Consider the following 21,038-nt stretch of genomic DNA (forward strand, 5'->3'; position numbering starts at 1 on the left):
GTTATTCTTATTGCTACTCTGAATGTGTGCTTAATAAGCCTACTGTTCAATACAGGCTTACTTGATTGATGCAGGCATGTAGCTCCAATGAAATACAACTACCGATGGAATGATAACAGGAACCATGACTGTCCAGGAACCAGTTCCCAGCGCACCCGAACCCAACTGACGTAAGGTTAACACCAGCAAAAAAATTCTCTCCTGTATTGCATAAATTAGCATAATTCCTATGAAGTTGTGGTAGGCCGGGTGTGAAAAAAAGGCCTGGAATGCAAATTATTGGTAGTAGCGTATCTGCGGACTAAAATGTTGTAGAGCAATTTTAAACAAATAAATTGCTTTGTTTTACTTTCAAACAGTTATAAAATTATTTTTATGTAACTCCTAGCATTTGAAAACAATTTAGTGGCAAATTGTCACTTAGTAGGATTGTTGTCTTGTTAGGCACTTTCAAGAATCATTATGAACTCTGCAATGATTACTGCGACAGATGAGATGAGTGCCTTGAAATATGTATGACATTAATGCTACTTCACGACTATCAGCATGAAAGAGCACACTTATTAACCTGCCAGGTTACTGCTTTTATAGACTTGACAATTCCAATACAGTTAGTTCACTGTTACATACTCTTTCATTACTTGCCGTGTTTATGGAAGACTTCAGTAATCTAAACAAAAGCTATTAACCTTTATACATTCATTTAACTAAGAAGACAAACACATTCATATTCATTACATGTTGACCACAGACAGAACATGTGTAAATGTTGATTTAAGATATCTTGTCTTGCAGAGTCAAAGAGCCTGCTGAGACATAAACCCTGATTTTAAAGGTGACTTTGAAATGGGCTATATGTTCAAGTACTGCGAAACTGTGGCAGTACCAATGACTTTATAGCAATAATAATGCTACCACTCATAATGGGCAAGGGAAATGGAAACACAACAGCTCAGTTTCCGCTAGAAATCCCTAGTATCTGAGGAGATTCATTCAGATCCATGGAGTAAATAATGTCCATTTTTGGTGTAATAGGTAGTGCTTCGTGTTGTTAGTTTTGCCTTTATGTTAACTTTGCTCAAGTGAAAGATGGCAGACTCAATTAATTAAAACTGGAACAAATTGGAAAGCCAACTGGCTATCACCTTAACCAAAAATATTAAGGTATTCTTAATGAGCAATGCAGTATAAATCAATAAGTTAAATCAGTCTGATGATTTCAATTTTAAATCAGATAATAAACTTAAATAAAAAAAATTAGAGAATTTAAAAAGACAAAAATGAAAGGTTAACTTTTCATTGTAATTTTAAACTAATAATTGCAGTAACAATTTAAATCTGTAGGGATGACAAGCCACACTTATTGTAGTTAGGTTTCAATGGGATGGAGTTTCACAGTCAGTAATTAGTATATTACATAGTTAGAAAGGTATATAAAATTGACTTTTACAAATAATGGTGAGTTTTCTCTAAGTCTACAATACAGGCCAAGGAAATTTGCATGCTTAGTGTATTTGAATGGGCAACTAGGTAGTGTAATGCCGTTGCTGTAAAATTGACAATTGAGCAATGTATCTCCAGCAGCAAATTTTCAGTTTCTGCACACATGAGTTCATTTGAAAATACTGTGCCAAATGCATTTAAATGATGGCAAGGGCCATTAGCCTCACTGTTATTTTGACAGCCATTGTTGAGCCACTATCTATTGGGGTTGTATATACTATTATATGTGCAGTTTTGGCTGTGCTGTCTGCTTAAAAACTCTGTTCAAAGTAAAAAAGCCACGGTTCATTTAGCTTCATTAAAAAAACAGACCTTCCTCCTTGCTCACAACCTTGCCAAATGTGACAAGAGATTTATGTGTTTGGAGTCCTGTGTCTACAGAGGACCAGCACATTAGAGCAGTCTTGTCAAAATCTGATGGTGTTTTGGGACAGTGTGCACAATTGGAAGGGAGCATTGAAGCAAGATTTGCCATTCAAGCATCTATCTTGACTTTTACTTATAGTCAAGGGCTTTTGAATCTCCAATAGAATGTGTGTTTGGGCGACAAGGAAGGGAAACACATCATTACCCTAGAAACAGATATTTGAAACTCTGACCAATATGATTTTCACACTTAGCAAAGTCTTCTTCCTGTAAGTTAATGAGTACTCCAATTATGGTGTTCCCACAATCATTTCTACAATATGACAAATCACTGCATAATTTATTGCAAAGTGGTCTAATTTTGAAGATACATAAAAAAGATTATGCTGTAAAGTTTCTATTGTGCCAATACATTATAACACAAAGCCCTGTTAAGCTATAACATCCTGTTCCCCTTGGAAATACTCCCAGTTAAAGTTACCATTAGTCCTTCTACCAAGATGTTGTTCTTAGATTGTGTAAAGATTATTAAAATTTGATATTTTCACCCGTTCATGATTATTCCTTAAATTAATCCAGATTAGAAATAATTTAAATTAAAATACCAAATAATAATTTGTAGATTTATCTAGATCTTGCTTTATTAAATTATGATTCTACACAACTGAAATGTTTCAAAAATGCACACTGAATTGATTTGCTATTTCTCATATTCAACCTCAGAAAATCTTATCAGGAATTATATTTTCTGATATTTCCCAAAGCCAGTAGTTCATTGGCATTCAGCAGGAGTTCAACTTCTTCACAATCCTGAGGGTCATAATGGACCTTACATATTCTTGGAGATGCCACTATTTGATAGGGTGTATGATAATCAATGGGCATTGTTGACATGCCAATTAACAGGGAATTACCTGGGGTGGAACATACATTTTTTTTAAATTTTATTTTTATTTGGATAAGGAGTTCACAATTATCATGTACTTTTTTCACACATATAACCTTTTCCATTTTTTTATATGTATAAAACTACAATTATTTATACATTCTTAAGTGCACATTGAGATGATATAAAAGCAAAATAAACATTTAAATAGATAATTATGTACTGTGGTAAATCTAACCTATTAGGCTAAGTAATGAAATTAGTTGTTAAGAAAAATGGTAATAATAGTTTCCATACAACCCTTCTGGACCATTTCCACTGGTCCAAAATGTTGATACAAGCCTATATACCAACCATTGTAGGTGTTTATATCCCAATTTGTTCGTGCTTGTTCCTGCCCGCAGACATAATTATCCAATCCCTATGTACTTATTTACTTAATTTTTTCATTTTTTTTATCCCTTTCCCAAATCTTTCCCTTTACTTGTGTTAATTCTCTATTTTCCAAAAAAAAACAACAAACATTTAGACTAGGGGTGCTTACGTTAGCAATATTACTGTGTTGATGAGAAGAGCAATATAAATCATTAGGAGAGTCATCTAAAGTCTGCTCGCATTGGGGTTATATATTCAATCCATTTATTCCAGATTTGATAAAATGTTTCTTTTTGAGTTCTCAGGGAGTAGGTCAACTTTTCCATTTTAAATATTTCCAAGATAATTTCGTACCAATCTTCTAATGTAGGTGGTATTGGATTTAGCCATTTTCTAGTGATTGATTTCTTACTTGCCGCTAAGAGGGCCTGCAGCAACTTTATATCTTCCTTCTGTTCAAGGAACAATACATGCCCCAAATAGAGCGTCTCAAAGTTCAGAGGTATCTGGGACCTAAGTACCTTAACTAATGTTCTATGAATACCTTCTCAAAATAGACTTAATTTAGGGCAATCCCAGAAAATATGAAAATGATTTGCCTCCTTGGAGCCGCACCTTCTCCAACACATCACATTTGTATCTTTATATTTTTCCTGATATGGGGTCTGAAGTATCTTATAATGTTTTTCCAACAATGTTCTCTCCAAGTCAAAGAATTAGTCGAGGACCATTGAAAGCTGCAGATTTTCCCCCAAGCCTCCTCTGAAAGTACCAACCTCGCTTCTTTCTCCCACTTCTCTTTAATATACAGTGTATTTACATTTTTAGCATGGGAGAGTGCATTATATAGGCGAGAAACTGATTTACTAGGTATTGAACTGCAAGCCGAATTCAGAATCTTGAAAAATTCTAATTCTACTGTTGATAGGTCTGTATATCTACAACTCTGGTTAACATAGTTTCGTATTTGAAGGTACCTAAAAAAGTCATTGTGTTCTAGGCCATGTTTGTCCTGCAGGATTTGGAAACTTTGTAATACTCTTTTATCTATAAATGAGAGGTAGGTTGTAAGACCTTTCTTTATCCATAGCTCAAATCTTTTATCTCCTCTGTTGGGAAGGAATTCGGTATCATATGCACACCATCTAAAGAGTTTTAGCATGTTATTAATTCCACATGAATTAACCACCTTCTGCCATACTTTTAATGTAAGATTTATCCAAGCATTATTAAATTTTTCCAACTGGGCCATCAATCCTTTGTCAGCTATTGAGGCCTGAAGAGGAAAACTGTCAACTAATCCAAATTCTATTTCCTTCCATCATCTTATATCTTTAAGGATATATACTACTGAGATCATTAATAATGTTTTTGGTGTATGTGCGTTAATTCTTTGTTTCTCTTCTAAATTCATAAACTCAACCTTCAGTAAGCCTAGTGTATGACTCTGGCAGAGATTATAATGAAGCCACTTTACATTTGCCACCACAGACTAAAGAATTGACAAAAATATCTACTACACATGAAGATCAACTACACACAAGAAATCCACCCATGATGTTTCCTGGTGCTGCTGTAGATCAGAATCTAACAGCTCATTTAGTTTAACTATCAGTAATAGAATTTATCTGCATGTTGTTCATTCTTGCAGTTGTCATAGCACAGGTCCAGATATAGGTCATGCAAATTGTGCCTAAGTATAAAGGTTTTGCAAAGAAAATTCAAGCTATGTTAGCTGTATGTTAATATTAACCACAAGAACAATTGAGATAAGCTCAATTTATTTTTGATCTACAAGCATTTATTCTATCTATTTCCCTGAATAGTGATTCAGCATGAAGTACATTTGGAAAAAAAATATAAGGAGACCCAAATTCAAAAAGTGTGGTGCGTGGCCAAATGGTTAAGCCGTTGGACTAGCGATCTGAAGATCGTGAGTTCAAGCCCCAACCGAGGCAACGTGTTGTGTCCTTGAGCAAGGCACTTAACCACACACTGCTCCAGTCCATCCAGCTGAAAAATGGGTACCAACAAAATGCTGGGGGTTAACCTCGCAATAGACTAGCGTCTTTCTGGGGGGGGAGTCTCGTACTCTCAGTCGCTTCACGCCGCTGAAACCAGCATAAGCTCCGGCCTGATGAGCCCATAAGGCTCAGGACAGACTTTAACTAACCAAATTGAACATGATTGAACGGTTCTTGGGGTAAAGGTTATCTTGCATCATATTCTGAAGGAATGGTCTACATTACTCAACAAGCAATATGCTTTAACACCAAATGACACTGCCTCCTGAAACATCAAGGAAGGTAAAGATGTTCAGTCAGGTTGGCTTGAGATGTACAACTATCTATTGAGAAAGAAGACTTATGAGGTAGTTTATGGAATAAAAATAAAGCAACAGCTTCATTTAAGAAGATTATCCTACTCAAATCTCAAAATGATAACAAAATAATCAATGGTCTAACTGTCTGAAAATTTATTCATGAAATTATTGTTTCTAAAACTGCACTAAATATAGTTTCAAGTTACAGATCATCTTGGAATTTAATATAGAAAATGAACATTAAAGTATATTCACCTTCCTATCATGAGGAATTACTGGGGAACAAAAGGGGGAGCTCTGACTGAAATAATGAAATAAAGATCGAGAGATAAGTAGATCCTCTGTCAGAACCCTGTATTCATCCTCCTGACCTCCCTTTATACATCCAATTGCTGAATCATCAGAGAATTTCAGTAGATAACATGACGCAGTGTCTAAAGTCCAAGGCAAAAAGATTAGATAAAACATTTTCACATCTTCATTTGGATGTCAGAGGGAAGGAGAGAATCTACAATAGTTCATCAGAATGAGAGCAATAATGAGAGATTTTTTTTTAAGTGTTGCTGACTGTGCATTTGCCACAGATTGTTCTTAAGGAGAAGTCAGGAACTTATAGATCTGCTACCATAATAGCTATCATCAGAAAATTTATGGTTATGACTGAACAGTTGAAATGTTCAATTGATCAGAGACTGCCAGATTTGCTAGATATCAGATTACAAATCTAACTGATTTTGTTTTTGAATATGCAACTGTTGTAAGAGAAGATCTATAAATTACCTATAATTATAAAATATCATTGATCTGAATCCTTAACTTCTGAGTATTTCAAGATTTTACTTCAGATTTCCCACAATAGAAAAAAATTTATGATTGCTTAAATGGAAATGGATCTTATTAATATTACCTCCTAGAAGGTATTTGATAAGAGTAGATAAGCCAAGGATGAAATAAGTGCAAGGGAAGGCAAATTATTGACCAGGCTTAGAATGTGCCGGTATGACCAGAGAGTAAGGCACTTAAATTTGCATGGTGTGACCAGTGATATCCATCAAGCATCTTTGTTGGGTCATAGCTCTGAAAATTATTATCGCTGGCCGAGAGGGTAGAAAAGTGGACTAGATAAACAAGCTTGGAAGTGACACATGCATTGATTCATTATCAAAATTTTACATGGAAAGATTATGTTAGGAAGAGGTAATAATAGATTAAAATGGTGAGAAAATGGTTTACAGTGTAGGAAAATATGAAACATTTCAATCTGGAATTCAAATAAAACAGAATCCTTCCTGAATAACGGAAAGATAGAACAAGTAAGATCTAAAGAGAATCAAATGTATTGTAAATTAAAATATCAAGAAAAATAAAAAAAAAGTCACAAAACGTTATCAAATGCAAGCCTTTATTTCTGGAACATGGGAATATGGAGGTGTAATTGTTACGCCAAAAAATACAAAAGCCTGGTTAGACTACTACTAGAATTATTCTGAGTATCATTGTTTATTAAGAAATAATAGCAAATGTACAAGAATGATGCCTGGATTCCAAGGTTAAAGTTTGTATTTGGGTTTGTATGCAATGGAATTAAGTAGCTGAGTTGATTGAAGCATTCAATGTATTACATGGAGCTGATAGAGAGAAATCACAAGCAAAAGCTATCGACAGGAGCTGCTGGTATGTTGATTAAAATGGAAAATAATTGAAAAAGTCATCATATCCTGCAGCATCTATGGAGAGAGAATCAGTTAACATTCTAGGTTCCTGACTTTTGTTCAGAACCAGGCAAAATTAGAAAATAAACAGTGAAAGGGAGATGGAGACAACTGAGGGAATATATGTTATCTCCCTGGCTATTCATCCCATAGGATGATGATGGTTCCTTTCAGTCAGTTAGTGCGGTTGACCCCTCTCCTCAGAAAGGAACAGCATGTGCGTGAATAGATTTTAGGTGAGTAGGGGGTTGCACAGGTCCCGACCCACCCTCTCGACATCCCCTCTTGGATCCAGCGGCATGGTGGGGTCCAAGACGGCTGGGGGAAGTTCTGTTGCAGTGAATGGCCAGACCAAGCTTCGATGCAAGGGATGCCCTTTCCACGCTTCATGGCACGTGTTTGCTAGATAGCCGTTGACCCTACAAGAGGGTTCATCCGCCCTTTGACAGGTCTTGTTCTTTGTCCTGCAGGGTGTTTAGCCACCCTCCTCACCAGGCAAGCCTGGTGGGAGAGCCAGTTTAGTCGCTGACCACCTGACCATGCGACAGGTAGTACTGGGTTACATGGTACCACTAGCAGTCAGACCAGTGACCTGACATTTGTATGTTATAGGATAGTGACCAAGAGAGAGTGAATGATACAGAAGTTTATTGACGCTGGCTGATAGGGGTGATGGAGGATGCCTTCAACACTAGTGCTTTTAACATTTTTTTCTTTGTTCTTAAATATAACTTCTCTGTCACCATGGTTGATAGGAATCTCAGGCATGTCTGTTCCATTTCTGGTATTACCCCTTTTCTATCACTGAGAGATGGGTCATCCTCTGCCACTTTCATTGAAAATCCACAACAAGAAACAACTTTCAACTTTCTCTACTCCACTTTTATTATTCATAAGGGACCATGTCTTCTGCATCGGCATGGCTCACTCTTCCATTTCCTCCAAAATCTGCTTCCGTTTTCATGCAACAGCAGAAGATGGTTGCAACACTTGTACTTTCGCTTCTTCCCCTTCTACCATCCAGAGACTTAAGAATCCTTTGGTCTAAAGGAAAGATTCACTTTCCCTTATTACAATTTAATGCATTGCATTTAGCAATCAGATATGGTGTCCTCTTCATTGAAGAAACAAAACAAAAATTGTGTAAGCACATTTCAGAAAACCTCCATTCAGTCACAAGCCTTCTATCAGCAATTCTGCTAGGTGGGATTGTTTCTCGGTCTGAACCGCCCCTAAGAAATGAGGGAGATACAAGTTTGTAATAAAAAGAACACAAAGGGATCAGAAAGGAACATGCATCAGACTTTATCATCTGGCCCTATGATTTACACCTTGACTGCCTAAATTGAGCAGTCCATCTACGACCTTGCAGCTTGGCAAACTGAACTGCCCTGACACTTTTATAATCATCCTTCAAAGGAACGCTACAAAAATACAGCACACGAGCAGGCTCTTAGATCTGCTATAAAACTACAGCCCATGTATAACTTAACGTGGCATGGAGCGGCCTAGCTTACAGATCTTCATGTGATCAAATGGACACTCCAATAGAATTATTCTGCAATAATTTGAGGATTCCATCACCTACACCTTTAACCATTCAAGGTCCTTAATACTACTTTGTCATCAGGGCTGCCAGCCACCATTCATGGTTCTTCTAACTATTCACAGAGTGTATGTTGTTTCTGATTATCTCTATAGTTTTGCATAAGTGTCTTGCTTTGCACAGTTTTCTTTCTCTCTCTCTTCACTATTGTCTAATCTATGCAAAATTTGTATTCTGCATTTTGTCTGTCCCTACATGCCTGTGATGCTTCTGCAAGTAAATTTCTTATTGTACTTGTAATTCGATGCAGTTGTGTAAATGGCAATAAGTCAGACTTGTTTTTTATTCGTGTGGGTGGTGAAATAAAAAGGATAAATGCAAAATAGCAGGGTTCTCTAAGTCTGAAGTAGAAACAGGGACAGATGGATACCTTAACTTTTTATACTTTGCAGATGCAACCTGACCAGCTGAATGGTTTTTTGCTTTTATTTTTAAAAGGTAAAATGTTTTATAGCCATTTGCAAAATTGCATTGAGTTTAAATGCCCCAGATGGCAATTTACTACCATGGAGAAACAGACCAAATCTATGTAAGCAATATCTAACCATTGGAACTCTAGGCCAAATCCCTGTTATGCTGAATGGGGTCAAATGTTCAGTCAACTATTATTCCCATCAATGCTCTGTTGAAAATATTGTGAAGGACTTTCTTGTGATGTATTTATCTCTTTTGCATAGAGACTTCACAATCCCACCCCAAATGTTGCTTATCAGCCGAAATCAACACAGGCAAAGTAAATGCTGCTGGAGAATTCAATACATCACCAGGAATTATAAATCAGAAGCTGCCAAGCTAGAATCAGGTCTGTAGCCACCTGTCCCAGACCAATGGTAATAGTATAAATGGGGCCTCCAAATCACTGGGAACATCAGAAGCCTAACAGAAACGATCTGTACATGCTCTCCAGAGAACTATCCAGCCAGTGCCAAAACAACACTTGTTAGCTAATGAGATATATTAGTCCTAGCCAAGTATAACTGCTTGTTCTATTGAAATATGTTTCAGTCCTTCCACATATTTCTGAAGGAATTTCCACTCTTGAAGATTCAGAAAAAAACGTATTGGAAACCTGCCAATAAAATACAAGAGAAAACAGAGTTTAGGAGGATTCTGGCAACCATTTGTGAATACTGGACAGATTCCACAAAATAACCCTCTTCTGTCATGTAAAATTTCATTTCACAATTTAAAAAATGATTTCCCACCTACATAACAGAATATATAACCAAAGTTTTAACTGTTTTTATAAACTCATAAAATTCATCACAGGTCGCAACAAATTGGATAAAAATAAATATATTTTTGACTGATTTACATTGATGAGCAGAATATAACTGAATTCAACCAAAATCAAATTCTGATGATAATATTAATTAGTCTGGGAATAGAGCATAATGTCATGGTCCGGATCGGGGTCCCTTTAAATTTACCTTGTTTATGTTACGATCCGGACCGTTGATTCCCTGTTTTCCTATATTCCTTGACTTTAGTGATTAGAGGCAATTAACGCTTGGGTGAACCAGTAGTTTATAGTTTCCAGCAGCCATTTGGCGCGAGAGCGTCTGCAAAGTCTGCAAAGTCATGGCGTGTCAATGCCATCTGGCCAGAGTAAGCCTAGTCTCTGCCGAAGCGAGTGCTGGTAATTCGCCCTTCCTCACTGGAGCAACCCAGTCCAGTTACCTCACCGAAGAGAGCCTGCAAAGTTTCCTCATCAAGGTGGGTCCATCAGTTAACCCGCCGGAGGGAATCAAGAACTGCTGTCTTCTGTTCCCGGGCCGAGCTCGCCACTACCCTGAGGCTCCAAGTCAAGTCCTGGCTCCAGCGGCATTCTAGCACCAAGTCAAGTCCTGGCCCTGGCGGCATTCAAGCACCAAGTCAAGTCCTGGTTCTGTCTACATTTCTTGTTGTCTTGGTAAAGCAGCCAACCTAATCAAACACCCCTTCCATACTGGACATTCCCTCATTCTCCTAATCTCCTATTAGGCAGAACATACAATGCAAGTACCACCAGGCTCAAAGACGACTTCTGTCTCACTGTTATAAGACTATTGAATGAACCTTTTGTACCATAAGGACTCTTGACCTCACAGTCTATATTGGCATGGCCTTACACATTGTTTACCTCCATTGCACATTCTCTGTAACACCTTATTCTGTAGAATATACTGATGTGATGAAATGATCTGGTTAGATGGCATGCAAAACAAAGTTTTTTTTTACTGTACTCCAGTATACATAACAATAATAAGCCAATTTTGCAATTTATTTGTTTAACAATTTTATTGGAAGAAAATGACTTTATGTTGGGATGTTGCAACATGCGAGATGATGGCATCTGATGAAATATGCGGTAAGTAATATGTGGTAGAAGCCCTGCAGCTGTCATCAAGGGAGTCAGATAAAAGTTAAGATAAAAGTTACTGATGGCACTGGTAGTGAATGAGCAACTTATTGATTAAATGGTTAACAAAAAGACTGAATGATCTAGTGACACATCAACAATTTACACAGCATTTTTAATCTGGTAAACTAATCCAATGGAATACATAGTCACAATAGCATAACATTTGGTAGGAGTACTTGAAAAAACATCAGGACATGTTTGTAAAAGCTTGAAATTCAAGTTGGTCTTCTTTGCACCTGTTGTTTGACTCCATATGCACAGATCTACATTGTACACTTTCATGTGTTACCTGATGGTACTAGTAACATGTGGAGGAAGCAGACTGTGGTATCACCCTGCCAAATCTTATCACAACAAACCAAGCTAAAAACATCTGTTGAGCATTATGTATTAAGTTGCAGAAAATTCCTTTCTACCCAAAGTCCACTGAGATTTTCAGGTGCATTGATTCTAATTGGAAAGAAAGTGTGTAATGCAGCTTTGCTGTAGTTGGAACATGGGTGTCTTGGGAGATTGGGAATGCTTGAGGAGTATTGCAGTTGAAGGTACATTTTATGTAAGCCCAGAAAATTTTCTGTCCGGCACGTATCTTTGGAGTTATATCTTGAGGTCAGCACCAAGGAAAAAAAAAGGGATGGAGGAAGGAGGAAAGAGGAGAAAAGAAGTTTCTAAATAGGAAATTTGATCCTCATTTATTTTTCCCATTCAAGTTAGACCTACCTCATCAACCTGACTGAGTAGTAAAGAGGTTCTCAGAGGTTATGATAGCTATTCTGAAAACCTTTTACAAAACGCGCTATGGCTACCCATCAAGGTTTCTTCAATAATAATTGTCAAATTACAGATGTCTATAAACTCTAAGGACCAGAAGAACTGCTGCCTGAGAAAATCGCCATTTGAAAGTTCACCTCCAAATCATGTAATATCTTTGGTGTCAGAGTAGAAAGGTGACTTGAAGATGAAGAGTAAGCACATCAAATCATCCCAGAGGCAACAACTCCTTGCGAAATAGAAACATAGAAACATAGAAAATAGGTGCAGGAGTAGGCCATTCGGCCCTTCGAGCCTGCACCGCCATTTATTATGATCATGGCTGATCATCCAACTCAGAACCCAGCCTTCCCTCCATACCCCCTGACCCCTGTAGCCACAAGGGCCATATCTAACTTCCTTTTAAACATAGCTAATGAACTGGCCTCAACAGTTTGCTGTGGCAGAGAATTCCACAGATTCACCACTCTCTGTGTGAAGAAGTTTTTCCTAATCTCGGTCCTAAAAGGCTTCCCCTCTATCCTCAAACTGTGACCCCTCGTTCTGGACCTCCCCAACATCGGGGACAATCTTCCCGCATCCAGCCTGTCCAATCCCTTTAGGATCTTATACGTTTCAATCAGATCCCCCCTCAATCTTCTAAATTCCAACGAGTACAAGCCCAGTTCATCCAGTCTTTCTTCATATGAAAGACCTGACATCCCAGGAATCAATCTGGTGAACCTTCTTTGTACTCCCTCTATGGCAAAGATGTCTTTCCTCAGATTAGGGGACCAAAACTGCACACAATACTCCAGGTGTGGTCTCACCAAGGCCTTGTACAACTGCAGTAGTACCTCCCTGCTCCTGTACTCGAATCCTCTCGCTATAAATGCCAGCATACCGTTCGCCTTTTTCACCGCCTGCTGTACCTGCATGCCCACTTTCAATGACTGGTGTATAATGACACCCAGGTCTCGTTGCACCTCCCCTTTTCCTAATCGGCCACCATTCAGATAGTAATCTGTTTTCCTATTTTTGCCACCAAAGTGGATAACTTCACATTTATCCACATTAAATTGCATCTGCCATGAGTTTGCCCACTCACCCAACCTATCCAAGTCACCCTGCATCCTCTTAGCATCCTCCTCACTGCTAACACTGCCACCCAACTTCATGTCATCCGCAAACTTGGAGATGCTGCATTTAATTCCCTCATCCAAGTCATTAATATATATTGTAAACAACTGGGGTCCCAGCACTGAGCCTTGCGGTACCCCACTAGTCACCGCCTGCCATTCTGAAAAGGTCCCGTTTATTCCCACTCTTTGCTTCCTGTCTGCTAACCAATTCTCCACCCACACCAATACCTTACCCCCAATACCGTGTGCTTTAAGTTTGCACACTAATCTCCTGTGGGACCTTGTCAAAAGCCTTTTGAAAATCCAAATATACCACATCCACTGGTTCTCCCCTATCCACTCTACTAGTTACATCCTCAAAAAATTCTATGAGATTCGTCAGACATGATTTTCCTTTCACAAATCCATGCTGACTTTGTCCAATCATTTCACCGCTTTCCAAATGTGCTGTTATCACATCCTTGATAACTGACTCCAGCATTTTCCCCACCACCGACGTTAGGCTAACCGGCCTATAATTCCCCGGTTTCTCTCTCCCTCCTTTTTTAAAAAGTGGGGTTACATTAGCCACCCTCCAATCCTCAGGAACTAGTCCAGAATCTAACGAGTTTTGAAAAATTATCACTAATGCATCCACTATTTCTTGGGCTACTTCCTTAAGCACTCTGGGTTGCAGACCATCTGGCCCTGGGGATTTATCTGCCTTCAATCCCTTCAATTTACCTAACACCACTTCCCTACTAACATGTATTTCGCTCAGTTCCTCCATCTCACTGGACCCTCTGTCCCTTACTATTTCTGGAAGATTATTTATGTCCTCCTTAGTGAAGACAGAACCAAAGTAATTATTCAATTGGTCTGCCATGTCCTTGCTCCCCATAATCAATTCACCTGTTTCTGTTTGCAGGGGACCTACATTTGTCTTTATCAGTCTTTTCCTTTTTACATATCTATAAAAGCTTTTACAGTCCATTTTTATGTTCTCTGCCAGTTTTCTCTCATAATCTTTTTTCCCCTTCCTAATTAAGCCCTTTGTCCTCCTCTGCTGAACTCTGAATTTCTCCCAGTCCTCAGGTGAGCCACTTTCTCTGGCTAATTTGTATGCTACTTCTTTGGAATTGATACTATCCCTAATTTCTCTTGTCAGCCACGGGTGCACTACCTTCCTTGATTTATTCTTTTGCCAAACTGGGATGAACAATTGTTGTAGTTCATCCATGCAACCTTTAAATGCCTGCCATTGCATATCCACCGTCAATCCTAGATTTGTTTTTTGTGCTGAAATAACATCAGAGGTAACTGAAATTAACAAAGATCCGCAGTCCCCAACCACCGGGCCGCAGAGCATGCGCTACCGGGCCGCGAGGAAATGATATGATTTGGCGATTTGAGTCAGCTGCACCTTTCCTCATTCCCTGTCATGGGCGGCACCTTTCCTCATTCCCTGCCGGGCCGCGAGGGAACGATATGATTTGGCAATAGGAGTCGGCTGCACCTTTCCTCATTCCCTGTCACGCACTGTTGAGCTTGAATGCATGCGGGGTCATTACCCACGCGTCATCCATGTCAGCACGGGAAGGAGATCAACTCCTCGAGCTTGCAAATGACAGCGGGCTGAAAAGTATGTTTGACATAACATCTCTGCCAGCATTCTGGAGCAAAGTCAAGGCTAAATATCCTGAGATAGCCACGAAAGCACTGAAAACGTTGCATCCATTTCTAACATATCTCTGCGATGAATGTAACGAAAACTAAATTGCGGAATAGACTGGACATAAGGAACCCCATTCGAGTATCGCTGTCTCCCGTCACCCCTCGATAGGACCGTCTTGTTGCAGGGAAACAAGCCCAGGGCTCCCACTGATTCAGCGATATTGGTGTGTTGCAATGATTTTATATGTTCATATGGGGAAAACATGTGCTGTGTGTTTAATATCCAAATGTTACTTAAAATGTTATGATGCTATTGACTTACTTACAGCACGGAAACAGGCCATCTCTACCCTTCTAGTCGTGCCGAACGCTACTCTCACCTTGCCCCACCAACCTGCACTCAGCCCATAACCCTCCATTCCTTTCCTGTCCTTATACCTATCCAATTTAACTTTAAATGATAATATTGAACCTGCTTCTGCCACTTCTACTGGAAGTTCGTTCAACACTTACTTCAAGCTCCCCTGTCCTCCCCTGATAATTGACTTATCACTATATTCATGTGAGGAAAATATGTGCTGTGTGTTTAATATTAAATTTGTTAGATAAACCCTTTTAGAAATGAAATTGAGTGTATTAGCCACTTACCACCTATATTCCGGTCCTGATTAACACTCCCCCACCCCCGAACAGAATTGCCAAAAATGATTTGTAGAGAAATAATCGGCACGTGCACGCATGCGCAAGTCACACATGCGCACTGGTGCCCGCGCAAGGCTTCATGGTCATTGTAGTCTTTCTTGGGGTAAACCCAACGTATTTGACTGCTACTCTTGTCCGTTGGCAACCCTACCCACGTGCCCCCCCCCCCGCCCCCGGATCGGACAGTCTACAAGAATATTGTCGATATGAAACCGGTCCACAGTGCAAAAAGGTTGGGACCCCTGACAAAGATGACATGGAGGTGAGGCTGATTGGACTAATATTCTTGTTTTGCATGAGAGAAGTAGTATTGAGAGCAGAGGAAGAGATACGGTTAAGATCCCTGTCAACCATGGAGAGGATAGCACAACTGAAGGAGAATGAAAATCTATTGATGTGAAAGGTAGTGACATCAGAATAAATGCAGTGGAGAAAGGCAGAGTAAATGGGGCAATGGAATTGAGTCTTTACCTGAATCAGAGTGAGAAGAAAAGCAATACTGCTCATCATCTCAGCAACAGACAGCCATAATTGGTAAATACAGAATTAGAACAAATAAATCTTCAAAACTTTATTTGTTCACCTATCAAGACCAAATCTTAGAAGAATGAATTAATCCTCCTGGTGTGATTCCCCTGCTTGCCTTTGCTTGTGCCACTTTCGCTAAGGTACATAACTTCTGCTCCTGACGTATATCTGATGGACAACAGATGAGGGAGTGGAGAAGAGTGGTTTTGAAAGTTGACCTCTGGAAGGCTTGGCCTAGAATGCTTGGATTCAAGACAAATCATCTTGCCATGAGTTAGTATTTTCTAAACCTTTAGCGTTATATTTTTCCACCACAGGTCTGAAATTCTTTCCTCCTCAGATAGAAAGTATGTCATAAGCTGAAGAGTATATGAACTCATCTAAGTATCATGATTTCAGAAGGTACAATATATAGCCTTCACAGTTGAATGATGTCTCAAATACTTGAAGTATTTTAGAAGTTTATTATAACAAATATCTTCACTGCATTCTTTTAAGTTTGTGTATTCTCATCAAATTTAAACCACATCACCTGATAAAATCTTTGCAAGTATAGTCATCACTTAGGGGGTAAGAAATCTCTGATAATGAGGCCCTTTGATGGTAAGAAGAATCATTACCCCCTGTAATGTGGTTCAATACATACACAACAAGTATATATTTTATTAAAAGCAAAGCCGCTGAACCAAATGACTGAAACAATTATTCCTCATCAGCATTTTTCGGCCTTGAATAGGAAATGAATATTTCAGAAGAATATTGATGCTTGCATGACTAATGCGCTTGCATGATTAAAGATAAATTGAAAATGATCATCAATTTTATACATTGCCTGCTGCAAGTGAAAGACAGCAGAGATATTTTTCATGGTATCTACATACAGCCATTAATGGCAATGTTTGTTAAATGGACTGAGACACACCAAATACCTATTGAAATAAGTGGTAAATCATAAACATGAGAAAGTCTGAAATTGCTGAAATCCAGAGCAACACATACAAGATGCTGGAGAAACTTAGCAGGTCAGGCAGCATCTATGGAAATAAATAGATAGTCGACGTTTATGGCCGAGACCCTACTTCAGGACTGAGAAGGGAGGGGGAAGGTGTCAGAATAAAAAGGTGGGAGGAGGGGAAAAAGGCTGACTAGAAGGTGATAGGTGAAGCCAGATTCGAGCTGGAAAGGTCAAGGGCTGGAGAAGAAGGAATCTGTTAGGATAGGAGAGTAGATCATAGGAGAAAGGGAAGGAGGAGTGGACCCAGAGGGAAATGTGAGGCAACTGAGAAGTAAAATGTTAGAGTGAGGAATAAGGGAAGGTGGGTGGGTTAAAATTTGTTGACCAGAAGGGGAAATCGAGATTCATGCTATCAGGGGTTAGAGGGTAACCTGATAGAATATACAGTAAGGTGTTGCTCCTCCACGCTGAGGGTGGCCTGTTATTGACACAAGGAGAAGCCAAGGACTGACATGGAATGGGAATGAGAATCAGATTAAAATGTTTAGCCACTGGGAAGTCCCGCTTGTGGTGAATGGTGTGGAGGTGCTCGATGAAGTGGAACCCCAATTTATGACAGGGATTTCGGATCTCCCCCTCTCCCTCCCACTTTCAAGTCTCTTACTCTCTCTCCTTTCAGTTAGTCCTGACGAAGGGTTTCGGCCCGAAACATCGACTGTGATCCTTCCTATGGATGCTGTCTGGCCTGCTACGTTCCACCAGCATTTTGTGTCTGTTGCTTGAATTTCCAGCATCTGCAGATTTCCTCATGTTTGCATTTTTAAATTAACTACTGCGAAGTGATGACTACACTGAAAAAGTTTAAATCTTCTCGTCGCCGGGAGTTCAGTGAAACCCTCTTTCACTGCTCCCCGTCTATAACTTCTTCGGCCCTTCAACTTTTCGACCACATTTTGACCCAGACCCGCTACTACAACCATGTATCCTTCCTTGGAACCTGTCTCCACTGTCAACTTACTCCATTTGGCTTCAGGATTCGCATTTGAGCCTCTCAATTTGGACTTTCTGAGGATCCCAGGTATTCACATTTAATTGACTCCGCCACCTGTTCTTTCTCCCGTCAAGCTCTGAGGGCGACCCTCTCCGCTATCAGGAGGTACCTGGCGTCCCTATCCCAGTCCCTTCCACACCTCCGGAACACTTTCTTCGCCATTTGTAATGGACCGGTCTGTTACTTCATCCTCCGTTGGATCCATGTATGCAAGGATCGCAAGATCTTCCATCTACAGACCTCAGAGCCTGCTGGCTCCGACACTAGCAGGCACAAACATCAGATTACGGCTCCCGCCGTCGATCTCGGCGGCTCAGCCAACCCAGAGCATATACAAAACCAGGACTCCAGCACCAACAAATGTGGGTTCCAATGACCTTGGACACCTTCAAAGCGATAGTGTAACCTCCAGCTGCAAATCCAGCCTTGAACCCCAGACCGGGTCTTCATGTGCTGCTATTGTGACTCACGTCTCCCCTACCCCCACCACCACTCTGCAACCCCATCTCCCTCACATCCCATCATCAGCTCCTGGGCCCTCAGAGGCTCCATCTTCCTCTCATCTCAACCCTCCCCTCTCCACTGACACTACCAGCCTCCCTCCCACCTCTGATCCCAGCTCTCATCCGTGCCGGGTCTTTGCCATCCTCTTTGACCTTCAACTATCTGAGGCAGAGCGCTCTGTCCTCAGTAAGGGCCTTACCTTTGTCCCCCTTTGCCCACATCTCAGTGAGTTCCACGTGCACCATGACGCTGAACTCTTCTTCCGCTGCTTCCGTCTTCGAGCCTACTTCTTCGGCAAGGACTCTCTCACCCCCACCAATGACCCCTTCTCCCGTCTTCAACCCTCCTCCTCTTCATGGACACCCCGCTCTGGTCTTCTGCCTGCTCTGGATCTCTTTATTGCTAACTGCCGACGGGACATCAACTGTCTCGACTTCACCACATCTTGTTCCCATTCCAACTTCACTCCTTCCGAACGTTCTGCTCTCCACTCTCTCTGCACCAATCCTAACCTTACTATAAAACCCGCTGATAAAGGGGGCACTGTGGTAGTCTGGCGTACTGAACTCTACCTTGCCGAGGCACAGCGACAACTCACAGATACGTCCTCTTATTTAGCCGTCGATCATGACCCCACTAAGGAGCACTAGGCCATTGTCTCCCACACCATCACCAACTTAATCTGCTCAGGGGATCTCCCATCTACTGCTACCAACCTTATAGTTCCCACACCCCACACTTCCCATTTCTACCTCCTACTCAAGATCCACAAACCTACCTTTCCAGGTAGACCCATTGTCTCAGCTTGCTCCTGTCCCACCAAACTCATTTCTGCATACCTTGACACTGTTTTATCCCCCCTTGTTCAATCCCCTCCCATCTATGTTCGTGACACTTCTCACGCTCTGGATTTTTTCAATAATTTTAAGTTCCCTGGGCCCCACCACCTTATTTTCACCATGGATGTCCAGTCCCTATATACCTCCATCCCCCACCAGGAAGGTCTCAAAGCTCTCCACTTCTTTTTGGATTCCAGACCTAACCAGTTCCCCTCTACCACCACTCTCCTCCATCTAGCGGAATTAGTCCTTACTCTTAATAATTTCTCCTTTGGCTCCTCCCACTTCCTCCGAACTAAAGGTGTAGTCATGGGCACCCGTATGGGTCCCAGCTATGCCTGCCTTTTTGTTGGCTTTGTGGAACATTCCATGTTCCAAACCTATGCTGGTATCCGTCCCTCACTTTTCCTTCGCTGCATCGAAGACTGCATTGGCGCTGCTTGCTGCACGCATGCTGAGCTCGTAGACTTCATTAACTTTGCCTCCAACTTTAACCCTGTCCTCAAATTTACCTGGTCCATTTCCGACACCACCCTCCCCTTTCTTGATCTTTCTGTCTCTATCTCTGGAAACAGCTTATCTACTGATGTCTACTATAAGCCTACGGACTCTCACAGCTACCTGGGCTATTTTTCTTCCCACCCTGTCTCTTGCAAAAATTCCATCCCCTTCTCGCAATTCCTCTGTCTCTGCCGCATATGCTCTCCGGATGAGACCTTTCATTCCAGGACGAAGGAGATGTCTTACTTTTTTAAAAAAAGGGGCTTCCCTTCCTCCACCCTCAACTCTGCTCTCAAACGCATCTCTCCTATTTCACGTACATCTACTCTAACCCCATTCTCCCGTCACCCCACTAGGGATAGGGTTTCCTCTTGTCCTCACCTACCACCCCACCAGCCTTCAGGTCCAATGTATAATTCTCCATAACTTCCGCACCTCCAATGGGATCCAACCACCAAGCACATCTTTCCCTCCCCCCCCCACTTTCTACTTTCTGCAGGGATCGCTCCCTATGCGACTCCCTTGTCCATTCGTCCCCCCCATCCTTTCCCACCAATCTCCCTCCCAGCACTTATCCTTGTAACCGGAACAAGTGCTACACATGCCCTTACACTTCCTCCCTCACCACCATTCAGGGCCCCAGTCAGTCCTTCCAGGTGAGGTGACACTTCACCTGTGAGTTGGCTGATGTGATATACAGTGTCTGGTGCTCCCAGTGTGGCCTTCTATATATTGGTGAGACCCGACGCAGACTGGGAGACCGTTTCACTGAACACTTATGCTCTGTCCGACAGAGAAAGCAGGATCTTCCAGTGGCCACACATTTTAATTCCACATCCCATTTCCATTCTGATATGTCTATCCACGGCCTCCTCTACTGTCAAGATGAAGCCACACTCAGGTTGGAGGAACAACACCTTATATTCCGTCTGGGTAGCCTCCAACCTGATGGCATGAACATTGACTTCTCTAACTTCCGTTAATGCCCCTCCTCCGTTTCTTACCCCATCCCTTATTTATTTATTTGTTTGTTTGTTTGTTTGTTTATTGATTATTTTTTCTTCTCTCTCGCTCTCTCTCTCTCTCTCTTTCTCTCTCTCTCTTTTCTCTCTCTGTCCCTCTCACAATAACTCCTTGCCTGCTCTCCATTTTCCTCTGGTGCTCCCCTCCCCCTTTCTTCCTCCCTACACCTCACATCCCATGATCCTCTCCCTTCTCCAGCCTTGTATTCCTTTTGC

Source organism: Mobula hypostoma, chromosome 4 (assembly GCF_963921235.1).
Source record: "Mobula hypostoma chromosome 4, sMobHyp1.1, whole genome shotgun sequence".
NCBI lineage: Eukaryota > Metazoa > Chordata > Chondrichthyes > Myliobatiformes > Myliobatidae > Mobula > Mobula hypostoma.